This window comes from Macaca thibetana, chromosome 3 (assembly GCF_024542745.1).
Source record: "Macaca thibetana thibetana isolate TM-01 chromosome 3, ASM2454274v1, whole genome shotgun sequence".
In the NCBI taxonomy this organism is placed as follows: Eukaryota; Metazoa; Chordata; class Mammalia; order Primates; family Cercopithecidae; genus Macaca; species Macaca thibetana.
Genome location: NC_065580.1, coordinates 5253251 through 5276726, shown reverse-complemented (window position 1 = coordinate 5276726; position 23476 = coordinate 5253251). Strand labels below are relative to the sequence as shown.

Sequence of the window (23476 nt, the reverse complement as noted above, 5' to 3'; positions counted from 1 at the left end):
CCAGTGCTTAATAATGCCTTGGACACTGTAACCTCTGATACTTAATGAGGAATACAGCTCTTTGAAACAGAAACCGAAATAGGTCTTTAGAGAAGTTGTATGATAAGATCCCGGGGGCAGTGTCAGAAAAGGACCGAAAAACCACAGATTCCTCCCTCCAGGAAATAATTTCAATACTTAACTTTTACCATGTAGATTGCTTCTTATGGTGCGATAATTGTTAAGCATATAGGAAACACTATAAAATGTTTTAAAACAATGCTTTTGATAAACTTTATTAAGACCTCTGTGTTTCATGTGTTTGCACTAAAAATAGTGTTTGCTTCTAAGAATGTTCCTATTTGACTAAGGTGGTTTAAAATGCCTTTGCATTGTTGCACTGTTGTGTAGTGATTGTGAGTTATAAAATACTCACTAGACACAATACTCTATAGACAGAATACTCAATAATAGACACAACGTGTAGAATGAAGAAGCCAGCGTCCATCTCTGGAACTAGCTTGTCCTGAATCCCTGCACCCTTGATTTTTCATCCCATAAAAACTTTTAGTATCTTTATGTACTGAAGTACTCCTGATTTATAATTCTGTGGATTTATTCCAGCGAGTCTGTTGAAAACTAGGGTGTGGGGCACCTACACTTCTCACCGTGCAGGATCTCCACCCATTGCAGGGTGTCCAGCCCCCTGGCCTCTACCTCAAATGTCAGTGAAGTCTGGGATTCATTGTGACAACTGAAAAACTCTCCTCATTTCAAAAATGCTTCCTAGGAGGTAGAATGGCTCTGTTGAGAACCTTAAATAGATTATAGATTTTATTATTATTATTATTATTATTATTGAGACAGAGTCTCACTCTGTTACCAGGCTAGAGTGCCTTGGCACGATCTCGGCTCACTGCAACATCCACCTCCTGGGTTCAAGCAATTCTCCTGCCACAGCCTCCCAAGTAGCTGGACTACAGGCACGCATCACCATGCCCAGCTAATTTTTGTATTTTTAGTAGAGACGGGGTTTCACCTTGTTGGCCAGGATGGTTTCGATCTCTTGACCTCATGATCCACCCTCCTTGGCCTCCCAAAGTGTCGGGATTACAGGCATGAGCTACTGCTCCCGGCCGATAGATTATAGATATAATTCTTCTGTTATTTATTCTTTCACAAAACCCTGGTTGTAGAAGTATCCTCTCTAAACTTAGGTATTTCTGACAGTGTCTACTTCCTTCATAATCTCAACTCTTTCTGTAAGTTCCGTGTGGATGCATTCAGGACTGTATTTTATATATCATCTCTTTCATGTTTTAATTTGTTTTTTCCGAGCAGATATTAAGTGTGCTGAAGGTAGTTGTGTTGTCATCTGTTTTCCTTGAATCCTTCAGAAATTCTAGCACCACAGTGAGATTCTGAAAAATGCACAGAAAAAGGGCTTAATATAGAATGTTTAAAGAATATTTGTTTTCTTAATTTATATTACAACTTTCAAACTTCAGTGCATATGTTCACACACACACACACACACAACCATTTTAAGGCACTGCTAAACTCACATATATCTTTCCCTGTGAGGATGAAGCAAGATTCCAAAATGTCAGAAAATTTTGAAAGTCTCTTAGATGATGAGCAATATGGGGAGAGAGCCAGCAATGGAGTTATTCCCAAGCTCATTTAATAACAAAGTTGTGTGTTAGTTAGGCTTGTTAGAGCTCAGAAAAGCACTTAGTGAAGGAATTGTAAAAATTGGAAATCACTGTAGGATATAAATTAAGACTATTTGTAGAGTAGAAAGGTTTGGGGATTTTTTTGTTGTTGTTGTTAAAATATCTAGCCAGCTCCTGAAAAATAATGAGTGGTTGCCATAGCAACTGTGTTTTCACTTGACACACGAAAGAATATGAAAAGCATTGGAATCAAGGAAAGCCACCTGGTTTTAGACTTTAATTTTGGAGAAACAAATTCATCAAAAATGATTTATAAAACATACTGTATTCTATTTTCCTTCCAAAATGATTGTAGATTTTCTTTTTAAATTCAAAACATTGAGGGTATCTTAACAGAAGTGAAAATACATTCTTTTCCTTTAAAAAAAAAAAAAGTGCCTGGGCCAGGTGTGGTGGCTCATGCCTGTAATCCTCGCACTTTGGGAGGCCAAAGCAGGTGGATCACGAGATAAGGAGATGGAGACCATCCTGGACAACATGGTGAAACTCAGTTTCTACTAAAAATAAAAAAAATTAGCCGGGCATTGTGGTGTGTGCCCATAATCCCAGCTACTTGGGAGGCTGAGGCAGGAGAATTGCTTGAACCAGGGAGTCAGAGGTTGCAGTGAGCCAAGATCGCACCACTGCACTCCAGCCTGGGGGACAGAGCTAGACTCCATCTCAAAAAAATGTGCCTGGCCCTCTTTCCACACGACTCCATTTCCACTCCCGTAAAATTGCTACGTTAGCTGTTTTGAGGGTAGTTGCCCTTAGACTGCCAACTCACAAAGTTTTATTGGGCACCTGCTACCTGTTCAGCAGGGATTTGTGAAAAAGACACATCAGGTGACCTTCGCTCGCAGGAAATCAGCCTTTGGGACCTGTGGAGAAAAATTAAATACTGCACAAATGAAGGGTGGGAGATATTGAAGGGAGGAGGTTCACCTGGAAAACCCAAGAATGGTCAAAACGAGAGGCCAGGTGGAGCCTGCGGTTCTCACTGGAAGGATTCTAGAGTGAGTGATTCTGGGGATGTAGAGATGGGTGATAATGGGTGGAAGGAACAAGGATGGCCTCTGTGAGGTAGGTAAGAGACTAGTGGGCCAGGGTGGGGAGGGTGTGCTGGGGAAGTGTGGTGGGCAGAGGCTGGAAAACGAGAGTGGGCTGGGGTCAGGAGACAGGTGACCATGGCAGACTGTTCTGACAATCAGAGTCTGGACTTCCTTGCTCCTCTGCAGGATCCCTCATGCCCAGATGGATCCTTTGATGTTCCTGGCCCACCTACGCTGCCTATTCTTGCCCTGCTCTGCTCTAGTCTTTACAATTGCATAATTACACAGTCGGTCTCTGGGACTTAGAAATTGTGTTGCAAGCATAACACCTGGAGAATGAATCCGGTGTGTGATACAGTGCGTCAGTCAGGGTCCTGGAGAAATGGAAGGGACTCCCAAATAAGGAGACTTCAAGGAAGTTTAAGAAAGGCACCAAATACAATTTGAAAGTTGGGAGCTGGGAAGCCACACGAGATAGTGCAGGCTGGGGGATGTGCAGGAGCTGTCATCGGAAGCCAGGAGTGGAACATTTTATGAAAAAGGCCACCTTGCATGAAGAAGGAACATACGGGCAAGTCAAGAGGACCCACAGCAGGAAGTGGGCTGTGAATACTCTGACCCTATCTCATTTGCCTCCAGCACATCCCTTGGTCTAAGTGAAGTAGGAACTTGGGAGAAGATTGGCCGTTGACTCTAATCCTGCTCCCAGGTTCCTACTTAATCAGCATCCAAGATCTAGGTGTGGGGTTGACAGTGACATCTCGGACACTAATTCACCATGTTGACTTCTGATTAACCCCAGTCCTGGGAATCCCTCCAAGAATTCTACTTTATTTACTTCTCTTATGTAAGAATGTGTACTCGCCATGCATCCTGCCCTTAGACCAAAGCGACCTTGATGTTATTGCACAAATTACAGGCTATGACACATATACCATTCCTGCCTGTGCTAGAGGATTGCCTTTAATGGTCTTGCTGGAGCACATATGCTTTTTCCTATGGTATATAAGCTTTGGGTCTGGGAGTAAGAGTGCAGAGATCTACCTGTCTTGGTGCCACCCAAGACCATACCTCCGTCTGTAAGTTCCCCTTTCATGGAACACAAGGTAAACCTCGCAAAGTATAAGGCAGCTCTTTCCCATTTCCTGCATGTCTTCTCAATACCTGCAATTGAAACATGCAGTGGAAATATCCATGCCCGTCTTGATGGATGAAGCTAACTGGTTGAAGCCAGTTCCAGGAACAGACTACGAGGTCTGCATGGAACCTGGGATTGGCCATCCCCTCATTAGGGCTCTAATGGGAAGATGATGCCTTGGGCGTGCCTGGCTGCTGAGAAAACGTGAGATGTATATTCCCTTCTGCTCTCTGTATATAAAACAGTTGAAGCTAAATCCCTTGAGATGTTTCTACATCCATCTATACCTAGATCTTGGAAATGTTGCAAATAAGCAGTTGTCAGAATTTTGAGCTATGGCTTAGGGTATTAAAAAAAGAAAGAAAAGGAAAGAGGGTGTTGATGGAGGCTTGAGCCACTTAGCATGACCTAGCCCCTGATCAGCTGAAGTTAGTCCAAATGAGCCAGTATGCCAGGGCAGAGAGCAGGATGGAGTGGCAAAGGCCCTGTAGTGAGGCCCACTGTGGGGGATGAGTGTGCTTGGTAGCAGTTTGAAGCATTGTGTCTCTCTTCCCTGTATACTATGATCAGTGCACAAGAATGTAGAAAGGGCCAAGCCTTTGCAACACCTTAGACTCTGATGCCTACAGGGTGGATTCACTGTGCCATGGAAAACCACGTAACATTTTCCTGAGTATTGACATACTTTTGAGAGTAGATGTGCTATTAATAATAACACTAAAACAACAGACATACACTACCAGAATGCTCCTAACAAAATAAGGACATGTAGTCACCCTTACCTCTGCTCCCTCCCTGCCACCTGTGCCATTAGAAGATGCAGGAGGGAGCGGTCACTGTGGCGTGGAGTAGGCTGGGCAGTGAAGGCTTCTAGGAAGGGCAAGTGTTGATTCATGATCCGTGGTGGGATTCATGTGGGTAGGAGAGAAAATCAAGGGACGTCAAGAGCATGGTAATAGCTTGTTACTACCTGGGGAGAAACATATCTGCTAGAGCTGCCATTTAAAGACATGTCAAAACCTCCAGAAAGTGTGTTTCAATGCCAAGTGCTAATTGTAAACGAGAATGTGTCTTTCTGCAGTTCTAGTTTGTTACAGAAAGTGACAGCTCCTGATGTTAGCAAATCAGGTTGTATGTTATGGATCCTGTGGCAATTGAGTGTATGTGATGGAAAATAGATGTTTACTTTAAGGTCATTACTGAAGGCTTCCTGGGGCCATCTTTTTCTTGGGGACATCTCCCTACTGCTTAATATTAGAAATCAACTTGAGTGACCTTTCTCCGCAAAACATCAGAGACTGTCTCGGACTGGGTGGTCTGGTTGGAGGAATTCAGCCCTCTTAGAACCTTACTCTGCGTGTGAACACAACAGCACAGGAACGGTGGGGTTCATTGTCTGTGGGAGATAGTGCTCAAGGGTTGGAGCCAATCCCCCTAAAGAGTCACATAGCATTTGGCCCTTGACCACGGCTGAATAAATAAATGAATAAATAAACCTTATTCAATGTATACTTTCACCTGTCTGAGTTGTAGAACTCTGCAGAAGTCCTTTTATATCTCTTCTACATTCATCTTCAGAGCCATTTTATCCTAGGGGTTGTTTTGATATTCTCCCTACATCCAAATTTATAGAGGAGAAAACGAAATCCAGGGAAGGCTGGAAAATTGATCCAGTGTCAAACACGGAGCTTATGTGATGGTGAGGAAAGCGTGGCTTCTGGAGTAATACCGCTGAGGGTCAAATCCCAGTTATTCCAGTGAGGAATAGCAAGAAGTCACCTAATTTCAACAACACAATCATTTCAGGAATGGAAAGAACACCCCCAGTTCCATTAAATGACATGAAGTACAGAAAGTCCTGGCTCACAGGAGGGGCCACTAAGCATTAATTGCCATTCCCTTCTTAGGTAACCACCACCTGTGGACCCTCACCCCTTCCTCCACTCTCAGAGGCAGCATAACGGCTTAGTTTCCATTTCAAGGCTGATAGAATCAAGTTTGCTAATGCTGGTCCTGCTGCCACCTAGAAGTCCCCTAATGAAAGTCAGCCTCCACAAACCTTGAGGAGTATTAAAGGACAGAGCACTGTGAAGGATGGTGCTGTGTGTGCCTATCTTTTCTTTTTCTTTTTCTTTTTTTTTTTTTTTTTTTTTTTTTTTTGAGATGAAGTCTTGCTCTGTCACCCAGGCTGGAGTGCAGTGGTGTAATCTCAGCTCACTGCAAGCTCTGCCTCCTGGGTTCACGCCATTGTCCTGCCTCAGCCTCCAGTGTAGCTGGGACTACAGGTGCCCGCCACCACACCCGGCTAATTTTTTTGTATATTTTTAGTAGAGACGGGATTTCACCATGTTAACCAGGATGGTCTCGATCTCCTGACCTCATGATCTGCCCACCTCGACCTCCCAAAGTGCTGGGATTACAGGCGTGAGCCACCATGCCCAGACTGTGCCTATCTTTTAACTGATTAGTTTGATCAGTGAGGAGTTGGTTCTCATGCTTCTTTCCAGTGCACTGGGCTGCTACATGGGCCTGATTTTGACTACCTGTTCTAAGGGATGAGGCCATGGAAGCCCTCCTTGCAGAAGAAATAGTCCAGCCACTCAGGCTGTCAGACTCTGCACAGCATACCCAGCGTCTTTCCTCCTCTTGCTTATCTCTCTTCAGGTACCAGGAAATGAAAGAGGCCTATAGACATGGAAGTTCTGGAGGAGAATAGCGTTACCATCCCCTCTACCCACCTCTTAGTCTCTGGTTCCTGGTCACCCAAGCCTCCATCATGCCCTCTTCCCTTCTCTTCCTTTTATTTTTTAATACCCTAAGCCACAGCTCAAAATGCTGAGCACCACTTATCTTCAGCATGACTGAGGTCTAGGTATAGATGGGTATGGGGACAGCACCAGGGACTTAGCTTCAGCTGTTTCAAATAAAGGAAAAAGAAGAGAATACAGATCTCTTGTTTTCTCACCAGCCATGCATGCCCAAGGCATCTTCCTATAAGAGTCCTGAGGAGGGAACAGCCAATCCCAGGTTCCATGCAGTGCCTCCAGCGTGTTCCTGGGACAGGCTCCAATCTCTTGGTGCAGTTAGCTTCATCCATTAAGATAGGCATGGATATTTCCATGTTCTTCTTCAATCACAGGTATTGAGAGGATATGTGGGAAATGGGAGAACAGCTGCCTTATGAATTGTGAGGTTCACCTAAGCCTTGGGGGCTAGAAGTGAGAAGGAGCAGTGTTCTGAGGGGTACCAGGAAACCTAGTATAATTCATAAGGTGCTTGGAGTTTAAATGTGCAGAGTCTACCATCTGATTCTCTCCCATTTGAAGCTGGAGAAACCGAATTTGTCCTTCAACTAGAAAACATACTGGAGGTGAGACTTTAACTCAGGCCTTAGAACACAGCTCAGGGCTTTTTGAAGCACCAGAGGGTGCCAAAGTTGGCACCCGAGCTTGTTTTCTGCCCACTGAGAAGAATGAAGAGGGATGCTGGTTTCTATTTAGCAGGAGGAGATTGGTAAAAATAACATTGAAAAGAACAAATATACGCCACTTGTTTGACTTACAAGGCTTCTCAAGAAGATTTATCCGCAAGTGATATTTTCTAAGGAGACTGTGTGTGTCTCCCAGACTCTGTTTTCATCATGTCACATTTTTCTCAAAGGCATTTCTATAATTCTAGCACGAGAAGGGAAGCCTTGGTCTAAATGTTCATGGGCGGAACCAAGCCGCCTTTCCAGCCTCATCGCGCAAACACACACTCCCTGACTGCAGGCCCGCTGGTAGTGAGGAGATGCCAGCATTTCTTTTTTAATGGGACATGGAGAGAGGTGATCTAACCTAATACCAACTTATGATGTAGCTTGAAAAAAATACCAACTGCCATTTCTGTCACCGTAATTTCATAAGCAGAAGGACATTTGAACATCAAAAAGTGGGAAAAACATTTTCGGAACAAATATCATGGTTCTTTAATTTTGAAAAGATGCCTTTACAAAACCTTACTGTATCTCTTTTTCTTTTGTTTTAATTTTGCCACAGATTCAGAAGAGCTTCATTATCCCTAGAGTAAGAAAGGGAAAGAATAAAAAATTAAAACAAAAAACAAAAAACTCTGGGAAGGGCTGTGCTCTCTGCCTGCCTAATATATGTGAGCTTCATTAAAGACCAGCAATCCGTGGACAGGCATTTAGCAGTCACTGACTTAGTTCACACGCTGGGTGGTACAGTTTCTCCATCTGGAATGTTCTTTTATATTTCATTTTATCCAGGGAACATGCCCAATCCTAGGTTCCATGCAGTACTCCTGCGGTTGCTGACGCATCTCCATTCTCAACTTCTTTGCCATCCCAAAGATCTTTACCAAGGAAATGCAGCAAGAGGCCTTAGACATGGAAGTTCTGGAGGAGAATTCTCAACTTCTTTGCCATCCCAAAGAATACTCCATCTCCACTCTCAAGCTTTTCCGGACATTCTGCAGCAATATCTACCTCGTCTGAACTGAAAACTGTCACCTCTTGTACTCAATGGGCCTTTACCATTCACTGACTCCCGACATCTCTTAAATAGTGATTAGTCATTACTGCATCTTGCCAACTAGATAGTTAGCATTTTACACTTCTTTTTAACGTCTATTATTTTCAGAAAATATATGATACCTAATACGTTTTTAAAGTTTGCTGAACGAACATAGTAAGTTCTTTGTTGTGCTCCTTGTTTTCTGGAATTGTGATGTTGTTGTTGTTTATGTAGCCCCAGAAGTTAAGGCAGAGGGGAATTGAGAAACTGACCCTGAAACAATGTCATAAAAAATTGAGAGTTAAAAAAGAAGCCATGGCTTTCTATTGCAACTTTAACTTTCCTAGTATGCTTAGTATTTCTTTCTTTCCTTTCTTTTCTTTTCATTTCCTTTTCTTTTCTTTCTTCTTTTTGCCCTTCCCTTTCCTTCCCCTCCCCTCCCCTCCCCTCCCCTCCCCTCCCTTCCCTTCCCTCCCTTCCCTTCCTTTATAGAGTCTCATACTGTCACCCAGGCTGGAGTGCAATGGCACGATCTTGGCTCACTGCAACCTCTACTTCCCGGGTTCAAGCGGTTCTTCTGCCTCAGCCTCCCGAGTAGCTGGGATTACAGGTGCCACCATCATGCCTGGCTAATTTTTTGTATTTTTAGTGAGACAGGGTTTCACCATGTTGGCCAGGCTCATCTCAAACTCCTGACCTCGTGATCCGCCCACCTCGGCCTCCCAAAGTGCTGAGATTACAGGCGTGAGCCACCACACCCGGCCAGCATTTATTTCTAAGCCAAATCAAGATAGAGACCTTTGATGAAGGTGTTAAGAGAGCATTGCATTGTCCTGGTTATTTAGAAATAGAGACATAAATTCTCTATGATTACTTTTCCCAAAGACCTTGTAATCCAATGGATCTGAGACAGGTCAAGATGAATGAATACAAATATGGGAAGGGCATAGCTCATCAGAAATTCAGAGACTCCAGGTGAGGGGGGTTAGGCAACTTGGAGAAACCTTCTAGACACAGGAGCCATAGCACTGTAACTAAAGAAGGAGGAAAACACGGCACGGCAAGCAGGGTGTAGAGGCTGCAGATGTGTTTTTCCTTGGCTTTAATGCTGTGCTGGCCCTGACACAGGACTGACTTTACCCATAAAGAAAGTGGTAGCAGCAGGAAGGGCACTGTGGTGAGCCCTGGTGAATCTACATGGCACTTGGACCAACCCCTCAGACGCAACCCCTTTCTCATTCTGTTCCATCCGGTGCCCTACGTGAATCCTGGGATGTTCCATTTCAGGGCTCGTTTCTGAGCATGGACCAGTCACTAGGTACAGTTCTGCAGTTACACAGTGATCAAAAACAACCACAGAGCCTACTTTTTTTTTTTTTTTTAATGGAGTCTCGCTCTGTCGCCAGGCAGGAGTGCACTGGTGCAATCTCGGCTCACTGCAACCTCTGCCTCCCAGGTTCAAGCGATTCTCCTGTCTCAGCCACCCGAGTAGCTGAGACTACAGGGGCACGTCACCACGCCCAGCTAATTTTTATATTTTTAGTAGAGACAGGGTTTCACCATGTTGGCCAGGATGGTCTCGATCTCTTGACCTAATGATCCACCCACCTTGGCCTCCCAAAGTAGAACCTACTTTTATATTGCTAAGGGCCCAGTGAAGGAGGCAGGGATCTGTTAAATATCTCACCCATACATGTAACATTACACATCTGATGACTGTTATCCAACGAAATGATGTGGTTCAGGGAGACCAATGAGTGGAGTGTGGCTGCTGGGAATAAGGTGCGGAGTGATGTCACTTTTTTTTTTTTTTCCCCCAAGAAAGGGATGTATAGGCTGACAGCTAAAATGTGAGTAGGTGCTTGCTAGTTTGGAACAGAAGAGGACATTGTCCATGCAAAGGAATAGCCCGAATGAGGCTGTGGGACGGGAGGGAGTGTCACAGGGCTGACAGAATGCCCACGTGGCTGGAACACAAAGAAGGGAAAGGAGTGGTGTGAGATGAAGCCTAGCAGGTGGCAGCACCAACCTCTCGAGACTTTGCAGAGTGTGGCACAGATTTTAGCTTCATTATAAGAGTAGCAGGAAGGCACTGAAGAGTAAACTGGCAAGTAATGGGAGCTGAACTGTGGTTTTCAAAGACTACTCTGTCTGCTGTCTACAGCTGAAGAAGGACTGAGTATGGGTTGGAGGAAGAGAGTGAGAGCAAGCGTAGCTGGGAGCGAACATGGAGTGTAAGAGCAGAGGGTAGAACTAGCCACAGGCCAGGGACCTTGGAGGGACACTTCTCACTAAAAGCCACACTCAGCTGGAGAGCCTTTTTAACAGTGAATGATCATTCTTCTCTGGTGTTTCTCTCTGTCCGTCCCTAATGCAAGCCAGGAGAGAATGAAGGCTTTTAGTTTAAAAGGTCCTCTGGTCCTTTGCTGCCCTGTTCTTGCTTTTCTAGCCAGATTTGGTTCTCTGAACATAATTTGTTAAATTTTACAGCCCAGTGGTCGAGTAAACATGGGGTGGTACTTGAAGAAACTCAGAGGTATTTATTATCCAAAGCTACTGCATTTGGGGATTATTAAATACAGACATATAGACACATAGATATGCAAGGTCATTGGAGTGACGTCCCATCCTGAGAACAGGGGCCTCCTTCTACAAATGCCAGGTCTCCAAAATGTACTTAGCGCAGTGTTGGGAAATTCAGCGGGCGTCCACTGAATGCACAGACCTGCTGCAGAGCCTGGTTCTTGTGCCTCTTCTTGTCTTCCTGGGTGTGTTGGGGTGGAGGACAGATTCATATGTCCCTCTTCGGAATCTACCCTCTCAGACAGTCTTGTAACCATACTTTTGGAGGGATGGAGTGATGGATTGATGGGAAGCCCCTCGTGGCACAGCACCTGCCCCAGCACCATTGGCTGAAACTGAAACAACCGTCCAGTTGTCCTAAGCAGAGTCCTTGACTGTCTTTTAGGGCTTTGCTCTGGGAGGGGCTGTGCTCTCTACCTGCCTAATATCCCCACTTCTGGCCCAGTGGGGCTTGGGCTGCTGTAGCTACATTCCATTCTGGCCCATCATGTGGTAACCCCAGCCATGATGCCTGCCATCTTCCCTGAGATGTTCCGTGCCCTCTCTGCTGAGACACTGCTGGCTCTCTGAGAACTGCTGCTTGGTGAACTCCATCTTCAAGGGTTATTGACTTCCAAACACCTTGACTTGCGGGAGCCCTGTTCCCTGCTCAGCAATGTCCATGCAACTCAGGCAACTCTTGCCAGCTATGCTAGTTACTTCCTTCATCTAAGCCCTGTTTGGAAGCCCTGAAGATCCTGCCTGGGGAAGTCAAGTAAAAATGGGAGAGATGGGACTTGATAACAGCAGATGTGCAAAGGTCTTACAGGTTACAGTTGAGTCTCAGTGCGAGATGAGTCACTGGGGGATGTGGCCCCTGGGCAGCTAGTGCTATAGAGTCTGTAGGATAGAGGTACAGTGATGACCAGTTACATCTGGAGCACTGTGCTCAGTTCCAGGAGACACATTTTTAAGAGAAACTTGTGCTTTCCTGAGGAGGTCCAGATCTGTGCTCTCTGATACAGTAGCGTCTAACGGCATGTGGATATTTAAATTTTATACAATTAAAATTAATGAAAATTTAAAACAGTTGCTCTGGCACTGGCCACATTTCAGATGCACTGGAGCCACGTGTGGCTCTGGCTGGAGTGTCAGGCAGCACAGTGGAGAGCATGCCCTGCCCTGCGGAAGGATGTGGCTCAGAGCACGTCCAGCCCAGACCACGCAGAGCCAGGACCTCATGGAGTACGGAGTGGTTGAAAACACTAAAGTTGTGCAAAATTGTCCTCAGACAATTCAGGATCTATGTCACAGAAGCGGAATTGGATTTCTCAAGAGCGACTCAAGACAGCGTTACTTGGACTAACTGCAGGGATGTAAAGAGAGGGTTTTAGTTCAATGCAAGTCCAATATTTCCATCAAAAGTGTTTAAAACATGAAATGCAGTCTCCAGGAATTGTGATTTTTTTCTTTCGTTTAAGACATTCAAATAGGGACTGCTGTCGAATTATTGCCAATGCTGGTGAGGGGACTTCTGCCTCAGATGGAGGTAGTGAGGGGTCAGCAAATAATGTGGATTTCAGAACAAGTTAGATTTAATCCAAGTCCTGGTTCTATCATTTTCTAACTTAATGGCTTTCCTCAACTCACCACACCCCTCCATTCTCCCCAGTAAAGGGAGGACAACACTAATTGTCTCACAATACTGTGTTGGGTGTTAAATGAGACCACAAATGTGAAGTAGCAAAGGCAGTGCCTGTCCCAGAGCAGGTGACTTGCACTAATCAGAGGCTCACCCTGCCTTGCTGCTCCACACGCACGACTGACTGACAACATCCGTGACCAACAACATCCATGTGCACGGCTCATTCCCAGGGCAGCCCTCATGCAGGCACTGACACTCTACCCCACTCATGAAATCAACGTGAAATGCAAGAAAATCAGAATGAAGTTATCTGAGGTATCAACTTTAATCTTCTCTGGTCTATTTTTTAAATAAATTAGTTACAGAATGAGACTTTAATCATTATTAGCAGCAGATTTCATTAGGACAATTATCAAGTGTCAAAACCCCAGTTGAGAATCTTCTTGGAGGGTCCTAAGCCCTGTCCACCTTTAGAGGTTCCAATGCTTGTATAAGGTTCAAGGCCATATGTTTTATTATGAGGAATTCAAGTGAGACCAGACTGTTTTGTCATAAATACCATAAGAAAGACAACATCCTTTCCTCCCCTGCATTTCTATGCCTGTGAAGATGTGACGAGCAAGGCTTGGAAACCTCAGTTCCTCAGACTCTTCCAGGCATGGGGCCATGGAACTTGGCAAAAGCGGGTGTTGTGTGGATCTCTGTCTCTGGAGCCATCTGGTGGGTGGTGAGCAGCAAAGTAGCCTTCACCTTTCCCGGTCTTCAAGCTTCGAGGACCCTCATTGTTGGTGGGGAGGGGGTTTCTGCTCTCGGCTGTGCTAACCCTATCCCTCGACCTGCAAATTCCTACAATGAGGCAACTGGTCACATGCTCCGAGGAGCTAAGATGCTGTTGGTCCACAAACAGAAGTTCAGGCTCTGTGTAGCTTAGGATCTGGTTGCTAATTGGCTTCAAGCATTTAAATCCTCTTGCATTTAGTTTAATATGCGGATATGCCTATTGAGAAGTATGTTATGAAATCTAAGGTTTATATTCCCGTCCACAACAGGAAGGATAAAAACTTGAAAAATGTTTCATTTTAAATACAGACCCCTTGTGTATCAAAAAGCATATTTTTTTCAGGAATACAAAGCCACCACCACCGTTGCCCACAGAGGCTGGACTTGATGCTTCCGGTGTGTTGAGCTGAGAAGTACAGAGGTTCAGTGGGTTGTTGAGCGCACCAGGGACTCCAGGTGGAACTGGTAAGAAAAGCTGAATCCAATTCTTGGCTTTTAGTCACCTTGTTTATATTACTATCCTTAAACTTGTTCCACATTAGCCTGGAGCCGTAAATAGTTTGTGCAGCTACTTTCAAAATTTAATTCTGGGCCGGGCGCAGTGGCTCACACCTATAATCCCAGCACTTTGGGAGGCCGAGGTGGGCGGATCATGAAGTCAGGAGATCGAGACCGTCCTGGCTAACACGGTGAAACCCCATCTCTACTAAAAATACAAAAAAATTAGCTGGGCGTAGTGGCGGGCGCCTGTAGTCCCAGCTACTCGGGAGGCTGAGGCAGGAGAATGGCGTGAACCCGGGAGGCAGAGCTTGCAGTGAGCCGAGATCCAGCCACTGCACTCCAGCCTGGGTGACAGAGCGAGACTCCATCTCAAAAAAAAAAAAAAAAAAAAAAAAAAAAAAAAAAAAAAAACACAAAGAAAAGAAAAAAAATTCAATCCTGTGCAATTCGATCGTATTTATTGGGAAACCTTTAGGTTCCCAGAAGAACTGAGCCAAACTTAAAGGGAACAGGAAAGAAACAGAGCCTGTGGTCAGTGTGCACTCACAGCAAACAGGAACCCTCCGCCTCCCCTGCTTAGAAACCTCTGGGAATTCCTCAGGGGTGCAGATGGAATCTCAATCCGGCAGCCAAGGGCTGACATATTTTGAGCGGTCTAAGGCTTTCTGTTGGGTAAACGTGTAGTTTCTCAGAGCTGGGCATATTTCTATTTCCTGGGTTATCTGAATGCATTTCTTGTAACCCTGGCAGAAGAAAAGTTTCTATCAGCCCTCCTTGTAGGAGGAAAACGTGTTCCCTAGTTAGTAGGCAGCAGAGAGCCTGCTGTGTTAGATGTGTCCCGTCAGAAACATTGGAGAAAGTCCCTCGCAGTGTAACAATGGCAGTTTTTTGCTTGAGGGACAGAGAGAGAGCGGAAGCTGGCAAGCCTGACGGGGAGGAATGCAGGCAGAAAGCAGGGGTCCCTAAGAGAAAGGAAAGGGCGCCGTGCCCTCCCTTCCTCACCTCCTCTTCTCCCACTCACCACGTGGCCTCAGGAGATGGAGTGGTGTCACTGCCTCTGTTTCTTGGGTGATCAGCTCTGACCCTCCCGATGTAGCAGATGAAGAGACTGCATCAGCAATGCAAGGAGGCAATATAGACATCCACTGCCCAGCATTTTGTTCATTGTGCAACTTTATAAATTGTCCAAAGCAAGGTTCAGAAGAGGGAGGGTTTTGCAAAAATCTCATGTCAGTTCCATCTAGGACGTGTGGACGTCACAGTGATTGGGATGACGGGCTGGCTCACCCTTGGTGGTTCTCAACCATTTCCGGGGCGTTGCATTTATTTATCCATGACATGACATCGGGGATGGGAGCTGTGCTTATGCAGAAAGGGGTTCTCACAGACTGGACCATCTGCTTACCTGCTCTCCCAACTGTGTATTGTATCTGTTTAGGTGGAATTTTAAATTTACAGAACAGTTGCAAAAATACTACGACCTATTTATATCCTTCACTCAGATGACCAATTGTTTACATTTTGCTCCATTTACTTTATTGTTTTATCTCTCTTTCTGTATTTACCAATAAAAAGAGCATTTCTTACAGAGGCACAGGTCAGTGACCAGAATCAGGATATTTGCAGTTGGCACAGTATCGGTGTCTAACCTGGCATCAACATTCCAGTTCCACCTGCTCCCTGGCACACTGTGGACCACCGCCACGTCGGTCTGGGATCCACCCAGGCCTCCAGTGTGTGTTGTCGCTCTGTCTCTTTAATCTCCTTTCAACTGGAGTATTTCCTCCCTCTTTCTTTGCCTTTTATGGCCTTTACATTTTTTAGAACAAAACAGATTTTCTGCCCGTCACTATGATTTGTTTGATGTTTCCTCATAATTAGAATTTTGGCCAGAATCCTAGAGAAGTGAGGTTGTGTCCTTGCCATGCATCATATCAAGAGGCATGCAATATCAGTGTGTCCTGCTGGGGACGGTCATTTTGATCTCTTGTTTAAGGTGGTATCTGTAAGGTTTTCCCACTGTAGGTTGCTCTATTTCCTTTGAAATGAACAAGTAATTTGTGTGGAGATTTTTTCGGACTGTATTCTTATCTTTTGACTCATCAGATTTTCACCTCCTAGTTTTGGCATGCATTGATGATTCTTACCTGAGTCCAGTGTTATTACAGTGGTTGTCAGATGGCTGTCTCCTAACTTCGTTTCTCTGTCTGCGCCCATCAGCTGGTGTTCTACAGAGATATGGCGCCGTCGTGAGCTCGCGTCACTGTGTGCAAGAGCTATGGCTATGCCGATCTTCTCCACATATTCCGACTTTAGTACATGGGCAGGTGAGGCAACACCACTCTTACCTTCAAACACCACACACACACACACCACATAATACACACGACACACACCACACACACACACACCACACACACACACCACATAATACACACGACACACACACACACACACACACACACACACCACACACACACACCACATAATACGACACACACCACACACACACACCACATAATACACATGACACACACCATGCACACACACACACCACACACATACCACACACACACCACACATACATCACAAACACACACACACCAGACACACACACCACATAATACCACACCACACACACACACACACCACACACACACCACACATACACACCACACACACACCACGTACTACACACCCCACGTACCACACACACAACACACCACATAACATCCTACATATGATATCATACATCATACACACCACACGCACACCAAATACACCACATGCCACACAACCTACACATCATACACACCATATGCACACACGACACACAGCACATAACACACCACATGTCACACATCCTACATACAACATCATACACACCATACACATACATCAAATACCACACCACATGCCACACAACCTACATACCACATCCTACACACCACACACACACACCCCGCACACCCCATAACATACCATACCACACATGCCATATATCACATCATATACATCACACACAAACCACACACACACAAACACAAACACCACGCACAGCACACCACACACACCTACACCCACAGACACTGTACACCATACACCACACTGTACACACCACACACACACCACAACAGACACCACACATACACCACACACACAAACACACCGCACACACTGCACTATATACTACACACACCAAACCACACAATTACACATCACACCACACACACCAAATAGCATACCACATACTACATACCACATGTACCACACACACAACATAACACACATCCTACATACCACACACATCACACAGCACACACCACATAACACACCACATGCCACACATCCTACATACCACATCATATACACCACACACAGCACATACTACACACTCCACAGTACCACACACACCACATAACACACTACATGCCATACATCTTCCATACTGCATCATACTCACCACACACATCACACACACAGCATACACCACATACCACACCACATGCCACACGTTCCACATATGACATCATACACACCACACGCACTGCACATGTTATACCACTGCATCCCACATACCATATCATATACACCACACACAAACCACACACACAAATGCAAACATCACACACATACCATAGATACCTAAACACACACTGTATACCATACACCACACTGTACACATCACATGCACACACACACCACACAAACACACACACACCCCACACACACACTTCTGTTGAGGCTGTGCCCCTGCTACTTGGAGCCACTATATCTCCCTACCCCAGCTTCTTTCCACTTGGTGGTCCTGTCTTCTGAAGTTAGTAAATGCAGGCATGAGGCAGGGAGGTGCTTTGGCTGGTTGGCAGAATCCTGGGATCAGCCACGGCCTGGCTCTGCGGCACCTGTGGCATGGGTGCAGGTGCAGGTGCAGGTGTGGGGATCCCGCCACGTGTCCTTCCCACCCTGGGTCCCATGTGTATACCTTACACTGTGTTTCCTATTAAAGTTCCTTTCGTGTTTGGGCCAAGGGTGTTTCCTTTAATCCCTGCTGGCATAAAACAATGAGGTTTTCTGCAGCAATTTCTAAGTCTGAAAAGGGAGGCTCTGGAATAAGAATGTTGAACAATTAAAATGATTAGAAATTATCTGTATAAAATACATGTATACAAAATATGTGTATTGGATCCTTGCTAGATAGACGGTATCCCCGGGAGAACTTCTCCTTGAGGATCGGGCCATTTGCTTCATAACAGATGCAAGATCATCCTCAGGCCAATTAGCGTGCACAGTTTCCTGGGATGCTTTGTGATATAAATTCATAAACAATGATTGAAAGGGCGGGGGACGTTCCCATCAACACGCGGTTCCGTCGGACTGTTCGAGGGAAAGTTAGTACTGTTGCATGCAGGCAGTTGAGTTCTTAGGGAAGAGTGCTGGCCCTGGTGGAGTTTTCCATGTCTGTGTGATTTGGTGAGGTGTGATTTGGTGAGGTGTGATTTTGTGTGGTGTGATTAGGTGTGGTGTGATTTGGTGTGGTGTGATTTTGTGTGGTGTGATTTGGTGTGGTGTGATTTGGTGAGGTGTGATTTGGTGAGGTGTGATTTGGTGTGGTGTGATTTGGTGAGGTGTGATTTGGTGTGGTGTGATTTGGTGTGGTGTGATTTGGTGAGGTGTGATTTGGTGAGGTGTGATTTGGTGAGGTGTGATTTGGTGTGGTGTGATTTGGTGAGGTGTGATTTGGTGTGGTGTGATTTGGTGTGGTGTGATTTGGTGTGGTGTGATTTGGTGAGGTGTGATTTGGTGAGGTGTGATTTGGTGTGGTGTGATTTGGTGAGGTGTGATTTGGTGTGGTGTGATTTGGTGTGGTGTGATTTGGTGAGGTGTGATTTGGTGTGGTGTGATTTGGTGAGGTGTGATTTGGTGTGGTGTGATTTGGTGTGGTGTGATTTGGTGAGGTGTGATTTGGTGTGGTGTGATTTGGTGTGGTGTGATTTGGTGAGGTGTGATGTAGTCACTCGACTTGGTTCAGCACAGAGAGAGCTGCGTGTTTCTGCTTATGTTATCTGGAAGTAAGGATTCGAGCTCTGTGTTCTGAATTATGTTTCCGGTGATCTCACGGTCGTGAAGAAGAGGCACGGCTGGGAGGCCTGTTCAGAGCTGGAGAGGGTGTAAAATTCTTATTTCTTACCTTCTCTGAGGGAAGGAGAGTGGAGTGGCAGATTTCCAGTCTCTGGGTCTTATATCAGTGTTGTCCTCTGGGGCCAGCACTGTCCCCATATAGCTATCATTGGGACATGTAGTTAACCTCTGATGTGCACAGCAGATGCACGGACAGGCAGGGCGGTGCTGTATGAGCATTAGATGTGTGCGGCCGGTGAGCCTGTGCCTTCTTCTTGGCAGGCCTCGCTGCTGAGAGTAAGTTGGTGGGGACCCATGCACATTACTTCTCACAACACGTGCCCAAAGGCCCCTTCCTGCTTCAGTGGTGAGCCTTTCTCCCAAATGGAAACGCCTCAATCTTGCCTCCCTTTCTACTTTCTACATCTTCCTGGGACTTCCTGGCCATCTCCTTTCTGTATGCATACTGCGGGAATTTCCACTCCAGGGAGGGAGCTCTCGGTATCTGCCCAGCCCAGGTGCAGGACGTGTGCTGCCCAGGCTGGGTCACTGTCTATTGTTTCACCCTCCACAGTGAAGAGAATGGGGGGGGTTAATGTGTCAGGCGTGTCATACCTGATTTAGAACCATTCATGCCTCCAAGTATTTGAGGCAGCTCCTGGGATCCACATCTGTGAGCAAGGAAACTGAGGCCTGGCTTAAATCATACATCCAAGACCAGAGTTAGGTACAGGGCACCTGCCCGGACCCAAGTTCACACCTGTAAGCTTGTTGTGGGTGTGGGATATGCCTTAGATCTCTGAGCACATGGCAGAGATTTGGGGATGTACCATCCACTACTATAACTTGGTGACAATATCTCCACAGGAGGAACGGCAAAGTCTAAATTAAAAGAACGTTTCCCAGAGGGGGTGCTCACCAGCCTGTGGAATTTGGATCTCTCTACTTGGAAATATCTCTGCCTGTGTGGGATCAAAGCAAAGGGAACCTCTGTGTTTTCAAATAATGTTTTTCCCCTAAATCAGCGCCAGTCCTAATTGAGTAATAGAATAACAAGAAGTAGAAAGGGGAAGCCCTAGCGTCTGAGCCTTCACCTGCTCTTCCAACAAGCCCCGACTCCACACGAGCCAAAGCAAGAGACACCATTTGGAGGGGAAAATAATATTTTCCGGTGTTCTTCTTTTTCTTGGGAGGCGGCCTTGGCACGTCCCTGAGACCCCCTGTGATGCTCACGGCTCTGGCACTGCCATTTTTCTCGGGCGTCGTCTGTCTGTGTCTGCAAGGCCAGCTGCAATGCCAGGGCTGTGCTCGATAGCACAGAAAGGAGAGCGTCCTGAAGGGGAGCTTGTTGCAGCGATTTACAAGCGAGGGTGTGGGTGTCACTCATAGTTCACACTACAGGACAATCCCTTTCACTCTGGAAGCTGAGTCCCAGGTGAGAGCTGACGAGGTGAGAGTCCCAGGTGAGAGGAGACAAAGGGACTGGTTTCTGCTTGTCTCCTAGGAGCTGCAGGCTGGGAAGGGGAAGGAACAGAGCTGATGTATGACATTGCCCCTGGTTTCCGCTGTTGCCCAGGTTATAGCTTGTGTGGTGCTGACTTCAGAGGCAACATTAGAACCTTTTAAAATACCCTTAATGACTTACATGAATTAGAACAAGAAGGCAGCTGGGTGTCATGGAAAGCAAGTGGGATCTGGGTTATGTCCTCACTGTGCCTTTTTATGCCCACAAAGATTTATCTACCATGCTATCAACTTAGTGGTGTGTATTATAGTGAAATACATTAAATAATCTCATATCCCCTTTATACAGATAAGAAAAATTTTTCAGGGACATTGAGTGGACTTGATAAAGTTCTCCAGTTATCAACCTGGTAATTCCAGTTCTAGAAAATGGTAAGAGGTAAATGCCAACAGTGGGTATTTATATAAGAATGATTATGGGCCAGGCGCGGTGGCTCACGCCTGTAATCCCAGCACTTTGGGAGGCTGAGGTGGGCAGATCACAAGGTCAGGAGATTGAGACCATCCTGGCTATCATGGTGAAACCCCGTCTCTACTAAAACAATACAAAAAAATTAGCCAGGCATGGTGGCAAGTGCCTGTAGTCCCAGCTACTCAGGAGGCTGAGGCAGGAGAATGGCATGAACCCGGGAGGCGGAGCTTGCAGTGAGCCCAGATCGTGCCACTCCACTCCAGCCTGGGCGACAGAGTGAGACTCTATCTCAAAAAAAAAAAAAAAGAATGATTATGGATCAGTTAAGCAAGTCAGTAAAAGGAAATCACTAGTGTGCATAAGATGCTATTGAGGCAATACCTTTATGCTTTTGGGTTATAAAGTAAAACATTTTAAATCTTGGTATTTGTGCTATGTCTGCATAATAAAATATTTCATAATTAAAGTCATACTTTGGAAGATTTTTTTATTATATAAGAAAATCTCTGTATTACAGCAGTAAGTGAAAACAATGGGAGAATAAAATCTAAAACTACATATAGAGACCAAATCTTATAAACAATAGATTAAAAATAGTAGTAAAAATAATATAGTGACTATACTAGATTGGCTGTCTCTGTGTGTGAAATTATGATTAAATAATTTCTAGTTTATCCTTTCTATATTATTCCAGATGTTTCACTATTAATTTTATTTATAACGACAACAACAAAGGTCAACATGATTTATATTTTTACAAAACCAAGTGTTAGTAGTTATGGTTTTGTAGCAAGGCTGGCTCAAGAAATGGATCAGACTCTGAGAGGAGAGACCCATGTACTCCCCTCATAGGTGGAGGTGATGGGACAGGCCTGACGTTCACTGCAGCTGCCTATCTCCACATTGCACAGCCTGCTTTGGAGGACGCCCAGCCTCCCCTTGCTGGCCTCCTAGCAGTCTCGTCAGTTTTTCCTGCAATGTGAGTCACTCCCTTTGCTGTAGCCTGGGTGTACCTGGAACCAGCCAATTGCATATCCATAGTCAGGTGGCCACTCAGTCTCCCACCAGTTTACAAAGCCAACATCCTCATAAGTGGGCTTATTTTGGCCCATCCCATGAAAAAGAGGCTGAATCTGAATCAGAAGCAGCAGCAATGATCACTTATTCCAAGGCCTCTATCTGCAGGGCACACCTCCACTCTCCTGCTGTGCTGTGAGCCCTTTGAGGGCAGGACCTACCTGTCTGATTCAACGCAATAGCTCCAACATGCCTGGACAAGGATTCACACACTGGACATGCTCAGTAAACTTGGGAACGTAAAACAGATTATCGAATTCCTCTGTACTCCAGATGATTTACTAAGCAGAATTATTATGTACTTAAAATACAGGATTATAACTATTTGAAGATGAAATTAGTCACTTATTGCTATATAATAAATTACCCCAACACTTAGTGGCTTAAAACTATACACATTTGTTACCCGCAGGGTCTGGGTAGCAGGGATTTGGGAGCAGACTGGCTGGTGCTCTGGCTCAGGCCTTCTAAGAACACGTAGCCAGTGCTGGGCTGAGGCGGCTGTCACCTGAGGGCTTGTGGAGGCAGCAAGGCAACATCCAGGCTCTCTCATGTGGCGGCTGGCAGGAGGCCTCGGGTGCTAGCCACGTGGGCCCTTCCTCATGATGTGGCATCTGGATTCTCCCAGAACAAGTGACTGAGGGAGTGGTGGGAGGGAGGTTGATGGAGACAGCAGTGCAGCCCCTTCCTGTGATCTAGTCTTCCGGGTTGTGTCCGCTCACTTCTGCCATTTTCATTAGGAGCAATTCATAAAGTCCAGCCCAGACACAAGGCTCCATCTCTTGAAGGAAGAGGTATTGATATGGTTCTGCTGTGTCCCCACCCAAATCTCATCTTGAATTGTAGCTCCCATAATCCTCATGTGTTGTAGGAGGGACCCTGTGGGAGGTAATTTAATCACAAAGACGGTTACCCTCATGCTGTTCTCATGATAGTGAGTTCTCAGGAGATCTGATGGTTTTATAAGGGGCTTTTCCCCTTTTGCTCAGCACTTCTCCTTCCCGCTGCTGTGTGAAGAAGGACATGTTTGCTTCCCCTTCTGCCATGATTGTAAGTTTTCTGAGGCCTCCCCAGCCATGCTGAACTGTGTGAGTCAATTAAACCTCTTTCCTTTATAAATTACCCAATATTGGGTATGTCTTTATTAGCTTTGTGAGAATGGACTAATACAGGTATCAAAGAATTTGCAGTCATCTTTTTTAAAATTACCACAAAGTTTCAGGAGATTCAATTAATAAAGTGAGACTCAAGTCTAGGCAGGTAATTAGAGGGGCCTCCAAGGAGGAAAGGTTGACAAAGACTTTCTTTAACACACTATGGTCTGGAGATGGATCTCCTAGGGACTTGCTCAGCTTCTTGTTTAGAGCATTGGGTTCCAGGGGTTGGCTCAGCTTGCCACAGGGTGACGTGCCCCCTCTCTTTATGTTGCTGAGGGAAGAAGAAGGGTGGATATCTA

The 23476-nt window shown here is 45.5% G+C and overlaps 1 protein-coding gene and 1 long non-coding RNA gene across 12 annotated transcripts in view; both read left to right on the top strand.

The window, feature by feature from the left end:
• The window catches only part of DPP6 (dipeptidyl peptidase like 6), a 1147427-nt gene that overhangs the window by 329289 nt on the left and 794662 nt on the right, over positions 1-23476 (top strand). The window lies entirely within an intron of this gene.
• LOC126951653 (uncharacterized) lies at positions 8906-21775 on the top strand. 9 transcript variants are annotated; one of them, XR_007724570.1, is made up of 5 exons: positions 8906-18379; positions 18470-18529; positions 18575-18634; positions 18680-18799; positions 18890-21775. It is a non-coding gene; the product is annotated as an uncharacterized LOC126951653 (long non-coding RNA). The 9 variants fall into 9 exon arrangements; XR_007724574.1 differs by lacking the exon at positions 18470-18529 and having other exon boundaries at positions 18680-18724; XR_007724575.1 differs by lacking the exon at positions 18470-18529 and having other exon boundaries at positions 18680-18754.